Here is an 18,252-nt window from a genome sequence, read left to right on the forward strand (position 1 = left end):
TTAATGCTCTATGTTTTGTTTCTTTAACTCTTTGTTTCATTCCACATCCCTGAAGGAACAGTAGTACACTATATTGCCATGGTATTCACTCACTCATCCAAGTCATTGAATTCAGGTGTTCCAATCACTTCCATGGTCACAGGTGTATAAAACCAAGCACCTAGGCATGCACACTGCTTCTACAAACATTAGTGAAAGAATGGGTCGCTCTCAGGAGCTCAGTGAATTCCAGTGTGGTACAGTGATAGGATGCCACCTGTGCAACAAGTCCAGTCGTGAAATTTCCTCGCTACTAAATATTCCACAGTCGACCGTCAGTGGTATTATAACAAAGTGGAAAGGAATGGGGAAGACAGAAACTCAGCCATGAAGTGGTAGGCAGAGCGGTAAAATGACAGAGTGGGGTCAGTGGATGCTGAGGCGTGTAGTGCGCAGAGGTCACCAAGTTTCTGCAGAGTCGATCTCTACAGACCTCCAAACTTCATGTGGCCTTCAGATTAGCTCAAGAACAGTGCGTAGAGAGCTTCATGGAATGGGTTTCCATGGCCGAGCAGCTGCATCCAAGCCTTACATCACCAAGCGCAATGCAAAGTGTCGGATGCAGTGATGTAAAGCAAAACGCCACTGGACTCTAGAGCAGTGGAGACGTGTTCTCTGGAGTAAAGAATCACGCTTCTCAGTCTGGCGATCTGATGGACGAGTCTGGGTTTGGCGGTTGCCAGGAGAACGGTACTTGTCTGACTTCTCATCCAGTATCAGTGTCTGACCTCACAAATGCGCTTCTGGAAGAATGGTCAGAAATTCCTATACACACTCCTAAACCTTGTGGAAAGCCTTCCCAGAAGAGCTGAAGCTGTTATAGCTGCAAAGGGTGGGCCGACATCATATTAAACCCTATGGATTAAGAATGGGATGTCACTCAAGTGTGTAAGGCAGATGAGCGAATACTTTTGACAATATAGTGCAGGTGCTGAAAAAGACAATGTCAACATAAATACATGTGGTGTAAAAAAAAAAAAAACTGCCCAATATAATCATCTTAATTCCCCAATCATTTAAAAAACTGACTTAGCTCACTCTGTTTTACTCAGAAATACATCACGTCATGTAAGAATGATTTATATAGAGCTTATTCTGACCTACTGCTGCTGGAATTCAGTCCTGATTACAAGCCGTGTGGAATAATTGCACTCTGTATGTGGAGGAACAGTCCTGATTGTTTCATCTCTGCACTAAACACTCGAGTTTTCTACAATTTAAGTCAATTTTCTATTCCATCCACCTAATTAGGGGAAGCAAAAATTGGCAAGGAAGACAAAGTTGAAAGACATGATCATAAGATAACTTGGTCTGTCCTTCAGCCACACTAACAAGCCTTTAATTTACTGTGCTGTTTCTTCATGGCTCCTTCTATTCACGTAATGCAACATAGCTATCAATTAGCCATCAGTCAAGAATACATTTTTTTGAATCAGGATAATTGCTTGTTTGTTTGTTTATTAGGATTTTAACGTCATGTTTTACACTCTGGTTACATTCATGACAGGAACGGTAGTTACTCATTACACAAGATTCATCAGTTCACAAGTTTATATCAAACACAGTCATGGACAATTTTGTATCTCCAATTCACCTCACTTGCATGTCTTTGGACTGTGGGAGGAAACCGGAGCTCCCGAAGTAAACCCACACAGACACGGGGAGAACATGCAAACTCTACACAGAAAGGACCTGGACCACCCACCTGGGGATCAAACCCAGGACCTTCTTGCTGTGAGGCGACAGTGCTACCCACCGAGCCACCGTGCCGCCCCAAGTATAGTATAAGTATAGCATATGAGAATAGTATAAGTTATTATACTATATGTAAGTACAAAACCTCAATCCTCAAAATACATAAAAAATAAATTCATAAAAACTGTTTAATTTAATAAACTATCCAGGGCATTTTAAATTAGCTAGGCACGTAGCTAGCTACACGCTACAACAGTCAAACGTACAGGTTACAAAAGCATGAACTAGTTCAGATGAACTATACTGACAGTTTGTTTTGTTTATTTCTTTAAAATATGAGAAAGAGGATACCGTGGTTAGACGTTACCACAGAAGTCATGCATGTCTGATCGTACATGGCTCCCACAAAAACCATGACAAAAGTTTACTTCAGCGCATTGCTCTAGTATTAAAAAGACAAATAAAATGGCATAAAAGCACCTAAAGTAAGGCATATAAAGACAGGTTTCTTACGGACGCTTCTATACATGATGTCACTGTGGAGCAGTGCACAACAGCATAATCAAGTGACTTTTTTTCTATTTATTTATGCATTTTCTCCCTTTTTCTCCGTTTCATACGTTAAACCCAGCCACTAGATGTCTTCTGAGAGAGAGGGACAAACTGGTACTAGGTAACGATGGCATCCTTTACCGTAGGACAGGACGGAGAACTCAACTAGTATTACCCGAAAAATTTAGAAGTATGGTTCTTCAAATGCTGCACAATGAGATGGGACACCAAGGGGTTGATCGTACATCAAGCTTGGTTAGGGACAGGTTTTTCTGGCCTCACATGCAAAAAGATATTGAGCATCATGTCCTAAGATCATGTATGTGCCTCAAACAAAAAAAACCCAGTCGAGAAACAAGAGCACCCCTTACGAGTATAGTAACAACACAGCCCTTTGAACTCATTTCTATCGACTTTCTTCACTTGGAGAAATGTAAGGGTGGATATGAATATATCCTTGTAATCGTAGACCATTTTACTCGTTTTGCCCAAGTCTATCCTACAACATCCAAGTCTGGGAGAACGGTGGCTGACCGCCTTTTCAATGATTTTGTTTTAAGATTTGGATTCCCTTCCCGCGTACACCATGACCAAGGTGGTGAATTTGAGAACCAGCTTTTCACACAGTTGAGAAAGTATGGCGGTATTGCAGGCTCAAGAACTACACCGTATCACCCCCAAGGAAATGGGCAGGTTGAAAGATTTAACCGTACATTGCTGCAGATGCTGAGGACGTTGACAGAGGCACAAAAATCCAACTGGAAAGAGTCACTTAACAAATTAGTCTATGCCTATAACTGTACAAAATGTGAAACGACTGGGTTTTCTCCTTTCTTCCTGCTATTTGGTCGATCCCCCAGACTCCCCATCGATGCATTTTTTGGAGTAGAGACTGACAAAGGCACTGCCAGCCAAAGTCAGTATGTGGAACAGTGGAAAAGGTGTATGCAGGAAGCATATCAGATTGTGAATGAACAAACACAAAAGAGTATGGAAAGAAACAAAAAGAATTATGACATGAAGGTAAGATGCACAGACTTGCAGCCTGGAAACCGAGTGCTGGTGAAAAACCTGACCCCACGGGGAGGTCCAGGTAAGCTCAGGAACTACTGGGAAGAAGCTGTTCATGTTGTTATTCGCAGAGTGGGAAAGGATGTACCCGTTTATGAAATACAACCTGAACAGGGTAGGGGAAGATCAAGGGTACTTCATCGCAACCTCCTTATGCCATGCGAACACTTACCATTGGATCCTGAGCCAAAACAAAGTCTTGAACGAAGACAAAAACTTGGACAAAAGAAAAAAGGAGAAACGGTGACTATTGAAAACACAACAGAAGAAAGTGCCAGTGATGATGAGTACTGCCCATACCCCTTCTCTGAACCCTTACAGCTAAGCAGGGGAGAAGATGATAAGTACAGTGCTCAGTTCCAGACAAAGCTCAGACATTCTGCTGAACAGCACACGCCCATGGAATGTCCAGCCCCTCACCAAGATGTGATGCCTGATCAAACACGGCAGCTGGAGCCACCAGTCTACACCCCTGCTATAGAGTCTGCATCTTCTTTGACCAATGAGCCACATTTGCCAGACCATGATCCGGATACAGCCCCCGAAGTGCCACCAAGTAATGAACCAGAACTATCTACCTGGGAGCCAGCCCCTGTGATTGAGGGCCAAGAGATTGCACAACATCTGGGAGACTACCCACTGCCCAGGAGAGAAAGAAGGCCACCAAGACGTTTCACTTATGACATCCCTGGGACTCCTTCTTGTCAACATGTAAGGGCCATGAACTATTCACCTTGCCAACAACCTTCTGTAAGTCATTGTGGTGCACAAACTGTTACTACTTGGATGTGTATGCCTCAACATACGTGCCTATAGCCTTGTGTCTCCTTTAGGTAATAATGGACTGTTTATTAAGAGAACTGATTCAACAAATAACAGTTGTCCTAAAGTTTATGGACTGTTGCAGTACGGGGGCACATTTAGCCAAGAGTGAACTATGGACTGGTTAGAGTACCAAAGACATTTTATTAGTCATGGACTCATTTTCTTCTGTCAACTTGCATTGAACACGAACTCTTAGTTCAACGTGGACTGTTGTTTATTGCTGTCGGTTTAACAAATGACAGTTGCCCTAAAGGTTATGGACTGTTGCAATACTAGGGCACTTTCCTTTCCAAAAGGAGGGAACTATGGACTGTTTAGAGTATTAGAGACATGTCAGTGGTCATGGACTCATTTTTTTTGCTAATTTGCTTTGAACATGAACCTCAGTTAAACATGGACTGTTGCTTTTTGCTCACATGCTCCAGAACTGATTTTTTATTTGAGCATGAACTGCTTAATATTGTTCCCATGCAATAAAACTGATTTCCAGTTGTAAACTGTTTCGTATTGCTGACATGCTTTTGAATTGATCTCCAAGTTTAGCAGGGACCTAATGTTTGAGCAGAACTGTACTATGTTTTAAATAATTGTTTGTGTTCCTTAATAGAATAAATGTGATGAGTGTTAGTTAAAAAAAAAAAAAAAAAAATGAAGAAAAAAAAAAAAAAAAAAAAAAGTAGGTGTTAAGAAATGTCGGGATGTGCTGATGGAGATGTCGGGACGACATCTAATTTTGTAGGGGAGTGTGTAAAGGGTTGATTTGTGAAGTTTTCTTTATCACTTCATTATTACTTCAAAGGTTGTAAATATACCTATTGTAACAGGTACTGATAAAGTAACCTTTTCGCGCCGCATCATACTAAAAATAGCACAGAATTGTAGCATGAGAGAATGTTTACAACAGTTATATATGTACAGTTGTATATGTATGTGTTTTGGGAAACTTTTCTACAATGGGTATTGCAAGCTGATTCTGAATAAAGGCACTGAAGAGTTGAGACAGTGAAAACGTTTTCTATTTTATTGTTTCCCTCCCAACAGGGTTACTACACACAGACGCCTTTATCCGCTGACCAGGGTCCTTGCACAGTGTTTGAAGACCCCACCCGCTTATGCCTAGTTCACACTAAATGAATTTTGCCCTGATTTTCACTCGCCGACTAATCGGCTTTAGATTTGCCGGCTCAGGAGCACTCGGTGACTGAAGAAATATATCTAGCTTGTCTGGATCTGGATATGAGTTGCCCGACTGGCAATGAGTGCTATGTCAAGAACGCAAGATACGGGGTGAGGAGAAACGCAGGGGAGGAGTTGTAAAAAGGTGGGACAGGGGCATAATATAGTTTATATCAGAATACATCAGCACACACAAGTTTTACAGTATTTCTGACCTTATCGTTCTCTACGAAACACCAACGCTGCATTGCAAGAAATATTTATTAACCTCCAACTCACTATAGAACAATCCCTGCTGTTCACGTAGCCAAATCCACTCAGATTCATTTATTTTTCCTTTTTGATTTTACGCTGCACATCAGCACACAAACTTTGATCGCTCGCTACTTGTTGATGTGCATTTTTGGACGTGGTACAGTATCATTGAAACCTTTTGTAACTTCTCGCGTGAGTTTTCGTGACAAAATGTAGTTTCGGAGACCAGAGAAGCTCGCCTGCGATTCCAGTTGGTGATAGATGGTGTAGTGTGAAACCCCCTATCGCCGATCAGTCGTGTAGTGTGAAAGCCTCCCGATTACAAGAGATCCAGTTACCCACTGGCACTGAAGGCACTGCTGATTGTGCCCGCTAGATGGCGCCCAGTCGACTGGTAACAGAGCCGAGACTGGAACAGAGGTGCGTTCAGAATCTCGGCGCTGGTGTGCTAGTGGAATATCCCGCTGCGCCACCTAGGCGCTCTCAAGTGATATTTTTGATATAATAGAAAACACTTGTGTGCAATCTTGTTGGCCCCATGCTGAGAGCTGCCAATAAAAAATAATATATTTGCATAGGCCTACACCAAGATGTTTAGTGTACATTGTTAACGGTATCAATGTTGCTACGCAGCTAGCCAAAGTCATTACAGTTCTGTTGGACACAAAAGCAGAGCAATATAATGAACATTAAAAGAAACGTTTGACCAAATGAAAGACTGTGGCCCTTTTCTTTTCAAGCAGTGAACATCACTGGTGTGTGTTTTGCATTATTACATGGCATGTTATTTCTGTAGGTTAAGACGCATAAAGCATTGGGTTTCCCTGCTCTGAAATGTTGCTCTGGACGTGTTATTACAGTTGCAGAGCACAGTGATCGTTACTGCTCGACAGCTCTGGATTTATAATGTGATGCTCTATAGGAAGGTAATATACCAGCTGTGTGAGATCAAACGTCGTTAATAGTGATGTCACTCATATTCCAGTCTCCACTTCTGCTTTACATTAATGTGTACATTTGTGACTTTATTGATGAGGTGTGTTTGTTTGGTTTCAATGAGCAAGCATGTAGGTCTGGTACTGTCTGTACAGGGTTAGGCCTATACAGGGTTAGAGAAGCCACTGCTGTCTTACTGTTACACCTTTATCATTTAAGTCTAATGGTTTTTGTAAGGTGCAATCTAAATTCACGCTGCACATGTGTCCCTTTCCTATTTAAATTTGTGTCCTCACAAACTCTTAGGGATATGAATTGTTTTTGGAAGTTTGTTTGTGCATACACCAATGAGACATAACATTATGACCACCTCCTACACTCTCTGTCCATTTTATCAGCTCTACTTACAATATAGAAGCAGTTTGTAGTTCTACAATTACTGACTGTAGTCCATCTGTTGTTCTACATAATTTTTAGCCTGCTTTCACCCTGTTGTTCAATAATCAGGACCCCCACAGGACCACCACAGGGTAGGTTTTATTTGGTTGGTGGATCATTCTCAGCACTGCAGTGACACTGACATGGTGGTGGTGTGTTAGTGTGTGTTGTGCTGGTATGAGTGGATAAGACACAGCAGCGCTGCTGGAGTTTTTAAACACCTCACGGTCACTGCTGGACTGAGAATAGTCCACCAATCAAAAATATATCCAGCCAACAGCGCCCCGTAGGCAGCATCCTGTGACCACTGATGAAGGTCTAGAAGATGACCAACTCAAACAGCAGAAATCTGTACCTGAGCCACTCATACCAGCACAACACACACTAACACACCACCATCATGTTAGTGTCACTGCAGTGCTGAGAATGATCCACCACCTAAATAATACCTGCTCTGTAGTGGTCCTGTGGGGGTCCTGACCATTGAAGAACAGGGTGAAAGCAGGCTAAAAAAGTATGCAGAGGAACAGATGGACTACAGTCAGTAATTGTAGAACTACAAATTGCTTCTATATGGTAAGTGGAGCTAATAATGTTATAAATGGGGGGGGGGGGGGGGGGGGATTAAGGATCCCAAACAAAGAAAAATGAATGAAATCTGCGTTTTACATGTGGGGCTTTTATGATTTCAGAACTGGCTAGGACTGAAAAAATATGGTTTTAAGTGTAACCAGGACTGTTTTGACCACATGCTGTCACGTGTGGTAAACTGTGTATGTGGCTGGTCAAAACCAACTGCTGCATAATGTAGCAACAGTTTAGTTCATTACTTCTGAACGTGTGGCAACTTGTTTTAACAGTTTTATGCAAATTAATGTAATGAATACAATTTCTGATTCTCTGGATGGTTGTTAAATGTGTCTTAGAGAAATGATTATGTTTACTTATTTATTGATTATTTCATGTGGGTAAAACATGTCTCAAACTGCATGCAAAATGTTTTGGGTGACCATATTTTCTTGTGTTTACATTACAGTTCTTTTTTACAGATTTAGTGCTGACAATGCAAATTTATTCAAATAAAGCTTTATCCAAACCAATTATACATTATGCCAAGTTCACACTACATGACTTTCCAAGTCGTCAGGTCGCTGTACAGTTCACACTACACAACTGGATCTCTTGTAATCGGGAGCCTTTCAAGTCGGTGTGGCTTTCACACTACATGACTGATCGGCGATAGGGGGTTTCACACTACACCAGGGGTATTCAACTAAAATTTGAAGAGGTCCAGTTAGAGAAAATTTCTTGAAGCAAAGGTCCGGAATGTTTAACTATATATACAGTATATACTGTATATATATATATATAGCATTTAGCGGACACTTTTATCCAAAGCGACTTACACAATGAGCAATTGAGGGTTAAGGGCCTTACTCAGGGACCCAACAGTGGCAACTTGGTGGTGGTGGGGCTTGAACCGGCAACCTTCTGTTTATTAGTCCAGTACCTTAACCACTGAGCTATCACTGCATAACATATAATATATATATATATATTATATATACAGTGTATCACAAAAGTGAGTACACCCCTCACATTTCTGCAAATATTTCATTATATCTTTTCATGGAACAACACTATAGACATGAAACTTGGATATAACTTAGAGTAGTCAGTGTACAGCTTGTATAGCAGTGTAGATTTACTGTCTTCTGAAAATAACTCAATACACAGCCATTAATGTCTAAATAGCTGGCAACATAAGTGAGTACACCCCACAGTGAACATGTCCAAATTGTGCCCAAATGTGTCGCTGTCCCTCCCTGGTGTCATGTGTCAAGGTCCCAGGTGTAAATGGGGAGCAGGGCTGTTAAATTTAGTGTTTTGGGTACAATTCTCTCATACTGGCCACTGGATATTCAACATGGCACCTCATGGCAAAGAACTCTCTGAGGATGTGAGAAATAGAATTGTTGCTGTCCACAAAGATGGCCTGGGCTATAAGAAGATTGCCAACACCCTGAAACTGAGCTACAGCATGGTGGCCAAGGTCATACAGCGGTTTTCCAGGACAGGTTCCACTCGGAACAGGCTTCGCCAGGGTCGACCAAAGAAGTTGAGTCCACGTGTTCGGCGTCATATCCAGAGGTTGGCTTTAAAAAATAGACACATGAGTGCTGCCAGCATTGCTGCAGAGGTTGAAGACGTGGGAGGTCAGCCTGTCAGTGCTCAGACCATACGCCGCACACTGCATCAACTCGGTCTGCATGGTCGTCATCCCAGAAGGAAACTGACGCACAAGAAAGCCCGCAAACAGTTTGCTGAAGACAAGCAGTCCAAGAACATGGATTACTGGAATGCCCTGTGGTCTGACGAGACCACGATAAACTTGTTTGGCTCAGATGGTGTCCAGCATGTGTGGCGGCGCCCTGGTGAGAAGTACCAAGACAACTGTATCTTGCCTACAGTCAAGCATGGTGGTGGTAGCATCATGGTCTTGGGCTGCATGAGTGTTGCTGGCACTGGGGAGCTGCGGTTCATTGAGGGAAACATGAATTCCAACATGTACTGTGACATTCTGAAACAGAGCATGATCCCCTCCCTTCCAAAACTGGGCCTCATGGCAGTTTTCCAACAGGATAACGACCCCAAACACAACCTCCAAGATGACAACTGCCTTGCTGAGGAAACTGAATGTAAAGGTGATGGACTAAACCCAATTGAGCACCTGTGGCGCATCCTCAAGTGGAAGGTGGAGGAGTTCAAGGTGTCTAACATCCACCAGCTCCGTGATGTCATCATGGAGGAGTGGAAGAGGATTCCAGTAGCAACCTGTGCAGCTCTGGTGAATTCCATGCCCAGGAGGGTTAAGGCAGTGCTGGATAATAATGGTGGTCACACAAAATATTGACACTTTGGGCACAATTTGGACATGTTCACTGTGGGGTGTACTCACTTATGTTGCCAGCCATTTAGACATTAATGGCTGTGTGTTGAGTTATTTTCAGAAGACAGTAAATCTACACTGCTATACAAGTTGTACACTGACTACTCTAAGTTATATCCAAGTTTCATGTCTATAGTGTTGTCCCATGAAAAGATATAATAAAATATTTGCAGAAATGTGAGGGGTGTACTCACTTTTGTGATACACTGTATATAAGTAGCCTAGTAGTTGTATCAACATCTGCATGTAATCAATAACTGACTGTCAAATCAAATGTCTGTTTGTTTATTAGGATTATAACGTCATGTTTTACACTTTGGTTACATTCATGACAGGAACAGTAGTTACTCATTACACAAGGTTCATCAGTTCACAAGTTTATATCCAACACAGTCATGGACAATTCAGTGTCTCCAATTCACCTCACTTGCACGTCTTTGTACTGTGGGAGGAAACCGGAGCACCGAAGGAAACCCATGCAGACACGGGGAGAACATGCAAACTCCACACAGAGAGGACCCGGGCCGCCCCACCTTATCAAACCTTTCTCTTATCAAATTAGGAGAAAATAAAAATAAATTGTGCTCCAGTGGGAAGTAAGAACAGAGATGAGTCTCTCCATCATGGATTAAATGCTGTAATTTCGCTGTACACGTTTCTTTTTTGGAGAGCGCTATTTGTCTCCTGTCTCACTCGTCTTTTCTCAACTTTCTCCTGCACAGTTGTCTGTATCTCTCCCTTCGTTTGTTCTACGTTCGCTATCTTTCTTTTTCTTTCCACCGTCTTTTCACATGTAACTCGCCTCTAACTCTCTCATCTGTCTGCACTGTAGAGTCGCAGTGTTTACCGGCTGGAATGCACAGACTTGATTGGCTGAGTGGTGTCAGGTGATCTCTGGTGTCTGTGCGTTTTCTCATCCACTAAACCGCTACCGTAAATGGTACAGAAGCTGCGCCGGTTAAAATAGAAGCGCTCCGTCAGGTTTCAAATCATAACTTTCTGTTTTGGTTGTAGGTCCGGGTCCGTATGGGACAGCTTCTGGGTCCGGACCCGGACCGCGGTCCGCCTGTTAGTGACCTCTGCACTACACCATCTATCATGCCAAGTTGTGCAGCATAAAATCACGGAGAAAAAATAAATGAATCTGAGTGGATTGGGCTTGGATTGTTCTATAGTGAGTTGGGGGTTAATAAATATTTTTTGCAATGCAATGCTGGAGAACGATAAGGTCAGAAATACTGTAAAACTTGTGTGAGTGTCTACGTATTCTGATATAAACTATATTAAGCCCCTGTCCCACCTTTTTACACGTTCTCCCTTGTGTTTCCCCTCACACCGTATCTTGTTTTCTCATTGGCTGTTCGACATAGCACTCATTGCCAGTTGGGCAACTCAGATCCAGATATTTGACATGCTACATATCTCTCTTCGAGCCGCTCGGATCAAGTTGTTGAGTAGTTCACACATAGCGATTGAGAGCCGAGTTTTGATCGCAGAGCAAACGCCGAGTTGCTCCCGAGCCGGCAAATCTAGCGCCGACCAGTCGCCGAGCGAAAATCAGGGCAAAAATCGTGTAGTGTGAACTAGGCACTAGTTGACAATCTGGTATAAAAATACTGCAGATTACGCAGTAACATGAAAAAAGGTAGAGCTGCCAAAAACCCTTCCTCAATTAGTGTAAATAGTAAAAAGAGGGCATCATATGTGTCTGTATTCTTTACACTGAAAGCACACACTGAGAATAACAAAGAAAAAAAACATTAGTCTAAGTGAAGATTATTGTGTTTTTGTCACTGCTGCTATCCAGGCCTCGCTTAGAAACCCCATTTCCAAAAAGGCTGGGACACTTTCTATTGTTTCTATTTTCTCTAAATCTTTTAAAATGAATACGTGACTTCCTCCTTGCATAATGCAGTTTAAGGTTGCATTTCTTGATGCAGTGGTGGACTGTGTTAAGTGACAATGATTTCCAAAGTACTCCCATGCCCATGTGGCTATGATTCAGAGATGTTCACAAGTCACAAAATACGAGTCCGAGTCAAGTCACGAGTCTTTAGGCTAGAGTCCAAGTCAAGTCACGAGTCAAGTCACGAGTCAATGTAATATACACAAAACATATATTGGAAATGTAGCGTAGAAATAAACAAATAATATGTGAGTTCAGATAAAAAACAACAACAGATTAGCGACTGTATTTTGCCGTTTTACTTAGTGCTTTTTACTTTCCTAGTCATTGTGCAAATGAATGCAATTTCCGTAACAAGAAGGTACCAGTTAAAAGCTTAAACTGATACGTTTTGTTTTCACTGCAAAACAAAAGCGCTCGATAAATCACAGCACAGCGGCCAAAATCCAAAACACAGCAAAAAAAATCATAATCACTGCTTACCTTAACTTGTTCTAACAGATGCTATTAAATGTATAACTGTGTGTCCCATTAGGAATATAATCCGTTATGTTGTAAATGTGCTTATAATTAAAAACCTCCAAACTTTTCCCGGTTGTGAAGCAAAACACTAACTCATTAGAAAGCTAATCAAGCGTTTCATTGACACATCATCTGTGTGACGCAAACGGAATAAATGCAAATAACAGCATTTCTTATTGGTCTGATTGGTTCAGAAAGCGGTTCCTCCAACCATTAGTGCCAATTCTGTAGGAGCGTTTCATTCACACCAGTTGTTCCTGTGAAGTGCACTACGTAGGGTATTCCACCATTTTAAGTGAGATTTAAATCCAAAAGTAACGAAAATGTTCAAATTAAGTGAACTTCAAACTGTGTAGGGAGTGATGCTTCATCACTACACTGGAAGCTGGCTGTAACATTTACCCATTGCGTGCGTTGTGGGTTAAGGAGGAGCGTTATTAGAGAGCAGAATTTTTATAATAATAATAAATATAATTGTCACAAGTAACTGTGGTAGCTCAGTGGTTAAGGTACTGGACTAGTAATCTGAAGGTTGCCGGTTCGAGCCCCACCACTACCAGGTGGCCACTGTTGGGCCCTTGAGCAAGGCCCTTAACCCTCAATTGCTCAAAATAAATTGTGTACAGTCATAATTGTAAGTCGCTTTGGATAAAAGCGTCTGCTAAATGCTGAAAATGTAAATGTAAACTAATGTTAAGACATGCTGACACCTTGAGACTCATTTTTTGTGAGCCATGAGTCATTTGAAATGAGTCAGAGTTGAGTCTGAATTCGCTGTGTGCGCGACTTATGTGCAACTCGGACTCAAGTCGCAGACACCCCCATCTCTGCTATGTTTATCACTGTCACATGACAGTTTTTCAAACAGTACGGCCTGAGGGCCTGAAGGTTTACGTGCTTGGACTTTTATTTTACCTGTCCCAACTTTTTTGAGTGTGTTACAGGCATCACATTCTACCGTTACATTTACAAAATACAATTAGGTTTGTCGGTAAAAACACTAAAATGTTTTCTTTGTACTTTCATTAGTTAAATAAAAGTTGAAGTAATTACTCAAATGACAGTTCTGTTTTTATTGCATTTCTGGAAATAGGATTTAATGAGAGTCACTACTGCGTACACTTCACACTCGCCACACTGCCAGGAGAGAATGTGGAAAAGTAGGTCAGTTAAATTGCTGAATGTGGATCATCATCACGCCTCAGAACAGTTTGTACTCTTTCACTTTGCTTTTAATTCTAACAGAAAAACCACATGAAATATGAAAAATGGGCATTCAGCTCATAAAACAGCACATGAGCACACTGCAGTCAGTTCAAATTACAGTTCATCAGATTTAAATGAATGCAAAACTTATCAATGTCAAATGAATTCAGATTGTTGGCTTTGTAGTCAACATCATTTTTAATATGTAGTGACATTCAGATGCCAGTCAATTTAATACTTTTTGTTTACGTTCATCATGACTGATTCATCAGTTCAAGTTCAATGTCAAACACCTCACTTTCAAATTCACCTCACTTGCATGTCTTTGGACTGTGGGAGGAGTCCCTGGAGGAAACCCACACAGACACAGGGAGAACATTCAAACTTCAGACAGAAAGGACCCACACGGCTCCACCTGGGAATCAAACCCAGAACGTTCTTGCTTTGAGGTAACAGCACTACCCACTGTGCCACTGTGCCACAACAGGGCAAAAGAGAATGTCACTAATTATTCACATTTACAGTGTTGGGCAAGCAAATGTCTAATTGAGCTAGCCATCAAGTACCAGAGCTGGCACAGGATATCAGAACTTCTATGTCCCCTATAACCCAAAACCTTTTTAAACTTATTTATAATGCAAACAGTTCATACAGGATCAGCTCCTGGAAGGAGGCCAGAGGAGGTCAGCTCTCCATAATTAAGGGTCACATCAGGCTACTGAGTCAAAGAGTGAGTCACTCAGTTATCATCTTTAATAACCAGCAATAAATGAAATCCTAACTGCAATAACAGCATCATAATCATAACCATAATCACAATGTCCTATCTACACCTCAGGTTTATTTATATATGTAAATATTACAAATGCAAATCAGATTGTCAGACAAACAAGTTTATAATACAAATTAGTAAAACAGAAGGTGATATGAAGAAATGGAAGCATAGTAACATGACAGTTTTGTTATGAGCCCTGAGGAACAACAGGTGTGTAAGCAAAAATGTTCATAGTCAAAACAAGTAGATGTTTAATATTTAATCTCCAACTTCATCTTCAAGACTGATAAGTTTGTATCATACTATTGAGTTTGGTTAACTAAGTGTGAAGCTACACATGGACATTTATTTGACGTCCACAAAAGCTACATCAAAAGAAGTACAAGTGGGCACCATCTATACATCCAGTCAGACAATAGAAACGGTTCCTATGTAGCTAAAGCTTCACCTTATATGTGTGGCAATAAGGATTACTTACATTTGGCCAGCAGGATGTACCGAGACAGCTTTATTTTGATACATTAATAAATATGTTGTCTCTCTTCACACAGAATTACCATTGAAGTTTGTTTGTTAGTTTGTTAGTTAGTTTTCTTTTAATAAATTCGAGTAAAACTACCCTGGTCTGTTTTATAGGGCAAAGAGCTGAAAATATTATTACTATTTAATCAAAACATCTCTGTCTAATCTCTGTGATGGTATGCTGCAATACACTAGCTACCTTCATATTTTCATTAAGTCATTTTCACAAACCAATTCATCCCTGTGAGAATCACTAAGGGGCAAGCACCACCTTAAATATTTACATTTACATTTTCAGCATTTAGCAGACACTTTCATCCAAAGCGACTCACACAATGAGCTGAACACGATGAGCAATTGAGGGTTAAGGGCCTTGCTCAGGGACACAACAGTGGCAACCTGGTGGGGCTCGAACCAGCAACCTTCTGTTTACTAGTCCAGTACCTTAACCACTGAGCTATCACTGTCTAATGTCTCTAAATACAGCAGGAACATGTCCTGGACACGGCTCAGGTCCATTGCATGGCATCACAAACTCACCCTGCAACGTACTAACACCTAAGGGCAATTTAAAATAGACAGTTTGTTTTTGCATGTTTTTGAAAGTTTGAGGAAAACCACCAGGAGAATTTAAACCTCTCACAGACAGGGACTGGAGCTAAGGATTAAACCAAGGACCGAGCACCTGCACCTGTATTCCTGAGTGATATTCACTGTACCACTTGTATTGTGTATACAATTTGCTGTTTCTCTGAATGGAACTTTGGGGTTAACTATTATTCTGTACAATCAGGTCCCAATAAAGTTTATATTTCTTGTCTAATTTTGTATTGTTCTGAGTAAAATAATGTCTAAAATGGCTTATGTCTATGGAATATGTATCCACTACTATACTAAAAGTACAGTGGCCAAAACTGAATTCTTCTTACTATTGAAACGAAGGTGTAAATATCTTTAAAACACACACACACACACACACACAATAAAACTGAACTGTTCAATGTGATTAAAAAATACAGAGGCGCGCGCCACTCAGGTGGTGCAGCGGTAAAAACACACGCTGCAACCGGAGCTGGATCTCGAGTACGTCATATCGAATCCAGCTCTGCCTTACCGACCGAGGCTGAGCGGCTACATGAACAACGATTGGCCTGTTGTTCAGATGGGCGGAATTCAGAAGGTCGGAAGGTTGGAAGTGGGTCTCTCTCTGTCAGAATGGTGCAGTTACGACCTCTGCTGGCTGATTAGAGGCGCCTACACAGAGATGAGGAAGGAGTGCTCTCAGGGTGTGTCTCTCCGCACGCAACACTAGGTGGCGCAAGGCTCGTCAATGTGTGGGTGGCAAGATGCATTCGGCTTGCTGCTCAGGTGTCGGAGGGGATGTGGGTTAGCTTCGATCTCCTCGGTCAGGGCAGGGATCGGCAGAGGCAGAGAGGAGGCTTGATGCAAATTGGCCAATTGGACGCGCTAAAGGGGGAGAAAAAGGGGAGAAAATGCATAAAAAAATAAAAATAATACAGAGGCTTGCTGGCTTGTTTACATCCCTTTAGCCAAACCAATCATATTTACTCCTGACAAATGAAAACATGACAGACTCCTTTGCTAAACTGCTATCATCTTGATCATAATGACACTTTGGTTGTGCAGGGAAACTATGACGTGCCACTAAAGATTATCTTGTAAGCACAGCAGCCAAAATTCGACCCCCTGTACCTCCTGCACCAGATCTGCACTGGATAATTGTTAGTAAACTTTGTGTACTAAGCCCTGTGTACTCGAGGGAAAAACCATTCACGTTTTCACAGCATACCGTAAAACGTGTCTGTGCTCTGTGCCAGCTTACAGGTGGCAGTGCAGTCCCGGGATTTGCTGTCTTACCTAACAGAGAGTTCGTGTGCCACTGTGCAAACCCAACAATCCGTACTGTTTTAGTTTTAAACTAAAGCTGGGCATTTTGCAGAGCCACCGCTTGCACGAACGACACTCGTGTACTGTCCAGATATTATAATACAAAAATGCACAAGAACAGAGCTGGAAACAGGTCGTTTGTAGGCGTACTAGGTAGCTGTGGTAGCCTGCATGCTAACCTGAGTAGTAGAGACTTGCTGAACTGTCAGAGCGTGCAGTGAACCCGAGAGCGCGCGCCGTGTGTGTCAGGCTACACGAGAATCAGAACAAGAATCGACTCACCTTGTAAAGATTCGGTTGTTTTTGAAGAAAAACGACCCTACCAAATATTAGGCAGTGGTTGGGAGAAATGTGTGCAAGTGTGTGTTTTCTCGGTCCTGGTATCCAGAGTGGGTATAGCTGGTTGGTCGGCTGGTTAGTTGGAGGGTATTCGAGCTCGCGCAGCTCTGTCAGTGTGCGGGTGCGGCGTACATTACAACACATTGGCGCTCGCGCGGCTTCCTCCGGACTATTTAAAGTAATTCACACGCTCGGTGTCTATTAGAGAGAGAGCTCGAGAGAGAGTCTGTTAAAAATGCTCGATTTCTTCTTCACACTGGCGCGTAAGGAAACGTAAAGGGAAACGAGAATTTGCTCCTCCCACTCTGTTCTCTGTCCTCACCCCCATGTACAGTAGAACGCCATCAAACATGTCTATAAACTATCTACTGCTCTCTACAGGACTAATACTGCAACATTAACCACGCTGTACGTTCTAGTATGCATGCACGTGAGCACTCGGTACAGTGTGTACCTTTTGCATGCACACGTACCAACCCATACAATGCATTCATTCTGCGCATTAAGCAATTAATACAATGCATTTACCCAGGGGCGGATCTAGAAAAATATTTATGGGGTGGCAAGAGTGGGCAGAAATTTTTGAGGGGTGGCAACATATGGCAGACATATTTATACTGAATTTAATCACAGTTATCACAGTTTGACGAGAAATAGTATGTACACACTACAAAAGGGCACGGGCTGCCATTTACTCATACAGACAAACTTAATCTCATGTAATCAATGTCTTGCATTTGAGGTTTCATGTGAAACAGTTCATATTAGAAATAAGTGACCATACAATGTGATCTCACTTAATAGGAGATAGAAGTATGGTAACACTACTGTAGGTGAGGCATTATCAAAGGAAAGGCATTAAGGTAAGACACGGGTGATGAGTGGCAGATGTGTGAGAGGGAAAGCAAACAGTTTTTGACTGTGTCAGAGTGGCAGCGTTGCAGGCAGCATTTGTACAAGAAGAAACTATCCAAAGAAAAACTTACCCATGAAGATCTATGGACTGAGCTGTACTAAGGTGAGCATAAATACACTGTGGAAATAAATGGGTCATGGCACTCAAACAAGGTACTGGACATCGCTTTTATTGTTTACTCAGAACACACATTCCCCCCATTTGTCCCTCAGTAGCTTGAA

At 41.9% G+C, this 18,252-nt stretch overlaps 1 protein-coding gene across 1 annotated transcript in view; it reads right to left on the reverse strand.

The window, feature by feature from the left end:
- The window catches only part of thrab (thyroid hormone receptor alpha b), a 261,868-nt gene extending 244,509 nt beyond the window's left edge, over positions 1 to 17,359 (reverse strand). Inside the window, exon 1 of the mRNA XM_063002834.1 lies at positions 17,059 to 17,359. The gene's annotated coding sequence lies outside the window, so the exon portion shown is untranslated. The remainder of the gene's footprint in view (positions 1 to 17,058) is intronic.
- Between the last annotated feature and the right edge of the window lie 893 nt (positions 17,360 to 18,252).

This window comes from Trichomycterus rosablanca, chromosome 10 (genome assembly GCF_030014385.1).
Source record: "Trichomycterus rosablanca isolate fTriRos1 chromosome 10, fTriRos1.hap1, whole genome shotgun sequence".
Taxonomy (NCBI): Eukaryota; Metazoa; Chordata; class Actinopteri; order Siluriformes; family Trichomycteridae; genus Trichomycterus; species Trichomycterus rosablanca.